General features: G+C 42.8%; 1 non-coding gene across 1 annotated transcript; it reads right to left on the bottom strand.

Annotated features, from left to right (window-relative positions):
• Positions 1–607: 607 nt before the first annotated feature.
• LOC133101874 (U6 spliceosomal RNA) lies at positions 608–714 on the bottom strand. The gene has a single exon (XR_009702760.1). It is a non-coding gene; the product is annotated as a U6 spliceosomal RNA (small nuclear RNA).
• Between the last annotated feature and the right edge of the window lie 7,557 nt (positions 715–8,271).

Raw genomic sequence — 8,271 nt, 5'->3', positions numbered from 1 at the left:
TCAACAGAGATTTGTTGAGTGAAAAAAAATAAATGCATGAGTTGCTTTCCTCTCTAGTTTGTCCACAACCTCTCTGGTGGGATTGAAACCACAGTGAGATTCCCTTCCCCTACTCCCATGTTTACTAAGGCTCAGCTTTGACCTCTTCCAAGTTTTCTGTCCCAAAGTAGATGGGCTGAAAGTCCTGACCTTCATATGACTGAACAGCAGCAACTTCTAATGAAAGGGCTAGTATTCCAGCTTGTTTGACAGAGCATACTTAAAGGAAAATGAAAATAAGAGAGGAGAGACTGTATGTGTAACATTTCCCGAAGTGTGTACTTTCAGCTTACAGCCTGAGAACCCAGTGTGGGAGGAATAGGGCACGGAATTGTTACAAAAGACCCTTAAATCCTTAGACATGTCACACATTTTCTGAAAATGGAAATAAGCATTATTTTCCACTTCTAGATATACTGTTGGATTTACTGCTGTCACAACCAGTAAAGCGTGAGCTCGTTTAAAATTATTATCGAATCCATATTAGCTTCCCATCATCTTATTCAATAAGTACAAACTGCAGCACTAAAACATTTTGCGGGGTCCAGTGGGATTTTTTTTTTTTATTAAAAATATGGAACGCTTTACAAATTTGTGGGTCATCCTTGCGCAGAGGCCATGCTAATCTTCTCTGTATCGTTCCAATTTTAGTGTATGTGCTGCCGAAGCGAGCACCAGTGGGGTTTTTGCAGTTATTAGTAGTAATAAAAATTCTAAATATTTATTGACTGGGCAGTGTATTGTGGATGCAGAATACCTCATTTAATTCTCCATCAACCCTTTGCAGTAGATACTATTATTCTCATTTTACACAAAAAGAGCACAAGATATCCTAGAACACTGACAATAATATTTCCTGCTTAATACTGTGATGAAGACAAAACACCTGGGGGACTGCCGGGCCAGTGCCACAGTGGCAGCAACAAGAAGGGCCCATGGAGGCTCAGAACGCTTGGGTGGTTGGAAGGGGGATGCTAATAATATCTGGACATGGAGGAGGGGCCTCAGGTGGACTGACTGTGTCTAGAACTTGGGAGCTCATGATGATCCAAAAAGGAGGTGGTGTATACCTAAAGATTAGCAGGGGCTAAAGTGGTTGCCTTGGCAAGTGGCGATCTTCTTGGGTGGGGTGGGGAGAATACGTAAGGGACCTGGAACCTCCAATGCTGGAAAGAGTGGTGCATGAATACCCAAGTATTCGTTGAATCCCTACTGTGTTCTAGGCACAATGCAAGTGGCTGGGATACAGTTCTAAGCAAAAGAGCTGTGATTTCTCTCTTAATTGGAATTGTTTAGAGAAATTATTCAAATATTAACAAAACACATAATTTAAAACTGTGATAACTGTGATGAAGGAAAGGTACAAAGTGCTCTACAAGCATACAATAGGGGAATCTGGTCTCATTTGGAGGGCCAGGAAAGGCTTTCTTGAAGGAGGAACTGGAGAGAGGGAAGGAGAGTGAGCATTCCGAGCAGAGGAAACAGCAAAGGCCCTGAGGTGGAAGGAAAAGGATACATTTGAGAAAATGAAAGACAGCCAATATGTCTACAGCCCTGTGTGCTGAGAAGACTACTCCTGGGACTCCAGCAGGCTGGAGAACAAGACAAGGAACAAGCCATTGAAACTTGCCTCCAAGCTGAGACCAGGAGGACTAAGGCTATTGAACCATATAGGTCTGAGCTTCCTCAACTGGCCCCATACTAGGGATCCAGGTGGTCCCAAGGTAGCCTTCACCATGCTGCCTGGCAGTTTCGCAGGTGGCAAGTACCCTGGCTGGGGGGGGAAATTTGGGTTTCGGCCCTAGTTCTACCTCTTTTTCAATTAGAAACCACTGGAGCTCTGCTGACCCTGTGGGATTGTGTATGGAGTGGTTCTTATACTGGTTAAAGTTTTTGCAGCACTGGTTTAGAGCAGTGGCCTTCAACCTAAGCTGCACATTAGAGTCACCTGGAGGAACGTTAAAATTACAGCTGCCATTATCCACAATAGCCAAGACATGGAAACCACCTAAGTGTCCATCAGTGGATGAATGAGTAAAGAAGTGTGGTATCTATACAATGGAATATTATTCAGCCATAAAAAAATGAGGAGGTCATACCATTTGCAAAAACTTGTATAGCCCTTGAAGGCATTATGCTAAGTGAAATAAGTCAGACGGAGAGAGACAAATATTGTATGATCTCACTTGTATGGGGAATCTTACAAACAACAACAAAAACAGAAAACCAAACTCATAGAAAAAGAGATCAGACTTGCGGTTACCAGAGGCAGGGGGTGGAGGAAAGGGGAGGTGGAGAAAGATGGTCCAAAGGTACAAACTTTCAGTTATGAGATAAATAAGTACTAGGGATGTAATTTACAGCACGATGGCTATAGGCAACACTGCTGTATGATATACAGGAAATTTTTTAAGAGAGTAAATTCTATGAGTTCTCATCACAAGGAGAATTTTTTTCCTTTTTTATGTTCTCTTTTTGCCTTTTATTGTATCTATATGAGAAGATGGATGTTAGGTGAACCTACTGTGATAATCATTTCACAATATATGTAAATGAAACCATCCTTCTGCATGCCTTAAACTTACACAGTGATGGATGTTAATTATTTCTCAATAAAGCTGGAAAAAAATTACTACTGCCTCAGCCCCATACCCACGGTTTATGATTTAACTGCTCAGAGTATAGGCTGGGCATCAAGACTTTTCAAATCTCTCCAGGTGATTCTAATGTTCAAACAAGTTTGAGAACCACAGGGTTAGAGGCTAGTTCCCAAATGCCAGTCTACAGATCAGCTATATCCTAAGTACCTGCAGGGCTTATAAAGAAATCTCCAGCTCTATATCAAATCTGCTGTGTCAGCACTTAAAAATGGAAGCCTTAGGTGATTTTTTAACCTATCCAGGTTTGCTAAGGCCTGATTTAGATCATGGCCTCTCAAACTTTAATCTGATTCAGTCTGAGGTGGGGCCTGAGATTCTGCATTTCTAACAAGCTCCAAGGTGTTGTTGCCTTCCAAGCTTGAATAGCAATGGCTTCAGGGGATGCAAATGGAAGAATGAGTGGCTTTTCTCCAAAACCTGCCAAGGGCTGGACCTGAAATCTATGAGCATACAGGGACCTTATTTACATGTCCATGTCCCCTTCCCAGATCACTTTGTTCGGGGCAGGGATTGAGTCTTTTTTTTTAACATCTTTATTAGAGTATAATCGCTTTACAATGGTGTGTCAGTTTCTGCTTTAAAACAAAGTGAATCAGCTATACATATACATAGTCTTTGTCATGGCACCATCTCTAGCATCTAAACTCAGTGCTCAGCATATTAGAAGCACCATAAATGGGATTTGAATTGAATAAATACCATGATGTCCTCAGGGTCCGAGATATAGAGCCAGCTGAAGGTGAGACATTGCTGTAACACGGGCCTCCTGCCACTTCCAGTCATAAATTCCAATTGGATGGGGTCCAATGCGAAGCTGTGTGTTACTGAAGCCTGCTCAGTAGGGGGTAGGGTCAAAGCAGGCCTCTGGAATATTAATAATTCTGAGCAGTGACCACAGCTATGATATTTACAGACCCATGAAGCACAGGGGACAGCCTGAGGCTGCACACACAGCTATAGACTCCAAGGATTTACTCTGCTCCAAATGGACCATGTATATTGCCCAATGCTGCCAAAAGCCATACGGCTCATTAGCTTTTACTATACAGAGAAATGCGCCAGGCCTGGTGCTAAAAGGACATGACAAAGCACATTTGACAGCAACGGTCAAAGGAAAAAGCACAGTGGGAGCGGAACTGCTCTGTGGGAAGTTGCTCATGCCTTTGGAACAGGAGACAAATACCTCCGCCTCTCCGTTTGGAGGCCCAGGCTGGTTGGAATCTGACAAGGACTTATTACTTTAGAAACTTTTTTCAGGGGTTTGGTTTCTTCCCCTGGATACTCCTTGCATGGTGATGGATGTTTTATTCCTGAATATTTTTTGATGTTATAACTATTGGTGTAGTTTGTGAGTTATATATTGGGAGGGGGTCAGAAGAGAGAAAGGAACAGAGAGAGAGCAGAAAGAGAGAGAAAGAGAAAGAAACAGAGAGATACAGAGAGACAAAGAAATAGAGAAGGGAAGGGGAAAAAAACCCCACAATTATAAGTAGATGGAAAGGAGCAGAAAACTGTAAAGAATGGGGTGGGAAGCCAGACAAGGATGGAGGTAGGACCTCAGGCCAGGGCTCCCCCTTCTTTTTGTTGCTTTATACTAAAGGATGGTCGAAGTATCCTTCAAAGGGAACTTACGTGGTACACACCCTTTCATCCTGCCAGAGGCATAGAGGGTGACATTTTTGGTCTCACCCTTTAGCCCTGATGAATCGCTGCTGACTCTCACCATGAAATCTCACCCTTATATTTTTTTTCTGCCACCAGCACTCTTTTTACTTTCTGTCAAAGGCTAGGCTATCTGGTTCGGGGCAGTTACCTTTTATGGGTTACATTTTTTTAGTGGTTGGAATAATTAAGATCTAGCCTCTTAGCAAGTTTGATGAGTATAACACAATATTATTGTCTATATTCACTATACCATGCATGAGATCTCCAGGACTTTTTTACTACTTGTGGCAAATTTGTGCCCCTAAACAACATCTGTCCTATCCCCTGACCCTGCATCCCCTGGTAGCTACCATTTTACTCTCTGTTTTTACAAGTTTGGCTAAAAAGAAATGATAACTACGGGACGTGACAGAGGCGCTAATTATCGCTGCGATGGCAATCATATTATAATATATAAATGTATGAAATCAACATGTGTACACCTTAAATTTACACAATGTTATATGTCAAATATATTTCAAAAAAAAACAAAAAACCTTTGTCAGGCTATTAGAACCCAACTTTATCTGACCCTACCACACTTAAATCTCTTCACTCAACTCCCCCCATGTCTCTGGCCCTCTTCTCTGCACACAGCCTGTGATGAGATCTTGTTCTCTGTCCCCCCCGCCCCACTCCATCCTGAGGTATAGATCCCACATGGAATGTTTCACATCGCTCAGGGTTTCCCAAAGTATGTTCCCTGGACCACCTGCTTCGGAATCACACGGATGGGGGTAAAGGAGGAGGAAGAAAGGAAGAGTTTTTCACATGCAGTTTCCTGGGCCCAGTGCACACAACCCTATTAAACCAGACTGGGCAGGGGGCAACTGTGGAAAACTGCATTTTAACTCTTTGGCCCAGTTGATTCTGATACACAGGACAGTTTAAGAACCTCAGCAAGAGCAGCCCTTCAGGGGTCTCAAATTCTTCCTCTTTCAAGACCCTGTTCAGAAGATCAGAGACCACCCTCCCTAAACACATGCTGTGTCCAGAGACTGGGTCACACACTTACACAACTCATGGAAACTCTCCAGGCCTACACTTTCTCATCTAAAAGCAGGGGGCCGTGTCTAAGTCGTGAATGGGAACAGGGACAGGACAGATAACAAGTACAGAAGTGCAGCTGACCTGATGGGAATTAGGGGAAGCTGGAGGCTACATGCTCTGGTTAAAGGGGCAGCTGCTTCTCCACTGCACTCAATTGTGGCTGGAGGGGAAGGCCACCCAGAGGTGCCAAATATTCTGAATTTGTAAGGAACGCTAGAAATCTGGATTTGTACGTAAAGTTCTCTGATTTGTAATTTCTGGCTAAATTTTTTTTAACAGGCCAAACAAAATAGATATACACATTCAGGCTGTGAGTCTATGTTTGCAACATCTGGCCTAGAGCTTCCTAGGGTTGCCTTCAGCACGAGGGTGCTGGGATTCACTGACCTGGAACCTTCCTGGCTTAATAAGTTGCTCTGTTGCTGGTTGAAGCTTCTCTGCTGTCCCCTCTCCTTTTCAGAAGAACCAAGGTTCTCAAAAATGAGCACACATTAAAATCACCTGGCAGACTTGTTAAAATACAGATTGCCAGGCCCCACTCCCAAAGTTTCTGATTCAAAAGATCTGAAAATTTGCACTTCTAACAAAATCCCGAGGGATGCTGAGGCAGTTGGCCTAGGCTTGATGCTTTAAGAACCACTACTATAAAACACCACTCACTGGCTATAATGTTTCCTCTCTCCTTAAATCAGCGTTCACACCTTAGCTCCTCTCGCATTTCTGAGTCACTTCACACAGCAGTCACTTTGGGCCCTTCTGGGGTTGCTCACATGATCAAATCCATTTTGACAATAATAACTGTCTTTTTTGAGTGTTTACTATGTGCCAGCCATTCATGTAAACACGTTACTATATTAACTTTGATCTTCATCACAACCCTATTAGGAAGGCATTAGCACCCCTAATTTCTACCTGGAGGGAAGTGAAGCCCAGAGAAGTTAAGTAACTTACCCGCAGTCACATAATTAGTGGGTGGCAGAGCCAGAATCCAAACCCAAAATGTCTGACTCCGGAGCCTGTTTATCATAGAATTTCTAGACAAAGCCTGGATACTTTTGAGAGTGAAAGGAAACATTATTAATGATTATGCCCAACGACAGATGTAAACCAGTACTATCATAGGCAAACCAGGACGTAAGGTCACCCTGTGCGTTCTGCCATTTCAAATGTCCTTTTTGGATGATCTACAACTTTGCGAAAAGGGCACAGATGTTGCAGCCAGTCAAAATCCAGCTTAATTGAGCTAAAGCATGAAAGGACTTAGGTCAGGGCCTGCTACATGGTAGGAACTCAACAGATGTCTGTTTCTTTCAGTCAAGCTTCTAAATCCTTACAGGGGAACATAGGCAAGTGTAATATATAGCTAAGATTCTGGAGGCCCTACAATAATGTTGATAGAAAAAAAAAAGAACATAAATGAAAACTCTTAAAAGGTCACACTAAGATTCTAATAATCCAGGGCTAAGCATAAGAGTTCATAGAGGGCAACTCCCTCAGGTTTTACATTTTTAAGGAGGTATGGAGTTTGAAGTGAGTCTTGAAGATTGAGTAGAAGATGGGAAGGCTAGAACTGGTGATAGGTAGAGAAAGACACAGAGTTTATGCAGAAACTAAATCAAGGCTAAGAAGCATCTCTGTGACTAAACTCTGTTGCATGCTTCAAGTTCACTCCAACCTTTGTAAGACTCCAGATAGGATAAAAGAGGGAAATATCTTTATTTATTTAGTGAGTTTTGTATACTCTGTCATTATTTTGCCCTCACTCACAAAGCCCTAGAGAACCCGGATGAAGACTTGATCCTCCCAGGCACGCAAGTACAGACAGAGAAATTTCTGAGAAGAATTGGCCTGGGGTTTTCGAGAACTTTTGAATTTAGGGATTTTGAACAAAATCCTGCCCATCACAATGGTTTTCACAGTAAGAGCAACAGCTGCTGGTACTTAGTCCCCCTGATTTATGTGAAAAGGAAGGGCAATTTCATCATACTTTTTCTCAGTCCCAAGTGTGGGAAATTCCAAACAGGCTCAATGCTACCCTCTAGCGTGCAAAACGGGCAGATGTGGGGATCAGAGACCGTTCGTGACAAAACCCCTGGAAGAAGACTGGAGAAGGTAAGGAGAAAGAAACATTCTTGTATTTGCAGAAGGTCCATGAATTAATAAGTATCCAAGGACTCTAAGAAACAGACAAGTACTTCCCTGATGAAAGGTCTAACATGGTACTTCCCATAGAATATAATGTTCTGTAAAGTACCAGTCCTATGTGATATTCCATTCACATACTCTCCTGAGGCCCATGGTGAAAAAGTTAGGAATTCTCTGTACACCATGCTCCCCAAGCCCTCGTTAGAGAATCAGTGTTTAATGAAGGCTTGTATAGTAAAAGCTCTGGGAAGTTATGCAACGATGAAATTCTACTTCCCACACATATTTGAGCACTGAAACCTTTTCTTTTTTGTTTTCTCACAAATCCATGTTATCCCCTGGGAGAACTGCTCCTAGAGCATACGTCGGCCAGTGCTAGTGGGAGAAACACAGAGTTCTTACCTTAAGCTCTCCTATGATGAAAGAAGATCTGTCTCATAGGGTTTGATTACTCTACTTTGCTTGCAGAGATAGAACTCAATAGTAACCCAGTAGAGCTGACCAAGGTACAAAAGGGCAAAAGAACAGGGTGATGACTGAAACCAAGTATCTGATCCATGGCACCAAGGACTGGAAGATCCCGTAAGAGGCTAAGAGGTCATCCAGCTCCACCCCACCCCACATCCCATCCAAGTCTTTAGGCAAGACACGCAATCTTCTTACAGTTCTCCTA

The sequence above is a fragment of the Eubalaena glacialis genome, chromosome 11 (assembly GCF_028564815.1).
Source record: "Eubalaena glacialis isolate mEubGla1 chromosome 11, mEubGla1.1.hap2.+ XY, whole genome shotgun sequence".
NCBI lineage: Eukaryota > Metazoa > Chordata > Mammalia > Artiodactyla > Balaenidae > Eubalaena > Eubalaena glacialis.
The sequence above is the reverse complement of the archived record's forward strand: the minus strand, read 5'-3'. Positions and strand labels throughout refer to the sequence as shown.